We start from the raw sequence: 349 nt of genomic DNA, 5'->3' as shown, positions 1-349 counted from the left end.
CGTGTGAACGCTCGACATCGACACTTTGCACGACGTTCGCCGATACTCCGGATACTCGTGCGCCAGCATCCTCCGTATTCTCGCGAATCGGCAGGAGCACTTGGGGTAGGCTGCTCTTGGTCACGAGCGGAGACCGGAGACGGAAATTTCCATCGGACCCAACCACGGAGACCCGCGGCCGGCCGAGGCGAGCGAGGTCCGACCCTGTACCCCACGCTGTGACGTGTCACGGTGTATCACAATCTGGACAAGTTCAAATCTTCCAAGTTGGAACCAACACTGCCGGCGCGGCGCCGAGCCCTCGTTACAGCCGTTACTCCGTATTCGCGCCGAGGAGCCCCGAGCACGC

Source organism: Mycetomoellerius zeteki, unplaced genomic scaffold (genome assembly GCF_001594055.1).
Source record: "Mycetomoellerius zeteki isolate Tzet28-1 unplaced genomic scaffold, Tzet1.0 scaffold212, whole genome shotgun sequence".
Lineage (NCBI taxonomy): Eukaryota > Metazoa > Arthropoda > Insecta > Hymenoptera > Formicidae > Mycetomoellerius > Mycetomoellerius zeteki.
Note: the sequence above shows the minus strand (reverse complement) of the source record.